Here is a 509-nt window from a genome sequence, read left to right as displayed (position 1 = left end):
ATATATATATATATATATATATATATATATATATACATTGATAAGTTTGTATTATGTATGCTGGATTGTGCATGCGTGTAGATGCATATTTATTCGTATCGAATCATATAAATATACACGAACGCAAAATCACACACATACACAAACACACACATGTACATACAAACACAAACATACATATATATCACATCCGTACGGAAACAAGCTTTCATACATGGAGCAGAAACCTGTTTAACTTTACAAACAGGAGATAAAAAATTGTTCGAGCGATGAGCATATATTTATTTATGAAACTGAATCTTCAAATACATCTTACTGTCACTTAAGTTTCGGGTTTTTATTTGGCAAGTATGAATCGTGAAGGTACTTAAGGATTTAGTTTCAAAATTAAACATTCTTTATTGAGACTCTCTTGTCTTCCGTTAGTAACTTCAAGCAGATTTTTACTTGGTTATTATATGTGGGAATGAAGTGTGCCGGTGTGTGTGTGTGTGTGTATGTGTGTGTGT

Source organism: Octopus bimaculoides, chromosome 19 (genome assembly GCF_001194135.2).
Source record: "Octopus bimaculoides isolate UCB-OBI-ISO-001 chromosome 19, ASM119413v2, whole genome shotgun sequence".
Taxonomy (NCBI): Eukaryota; Metazoa; Mollusca; class Cephalopoda; order Octopoda; family Octopodidae; genus Octopus; species Octopus bimaculoides.
The sequence above is the reverse complement of the archived record's forward strand: the minus strand, read 5'-3'. Positions refer to the sequence as shown.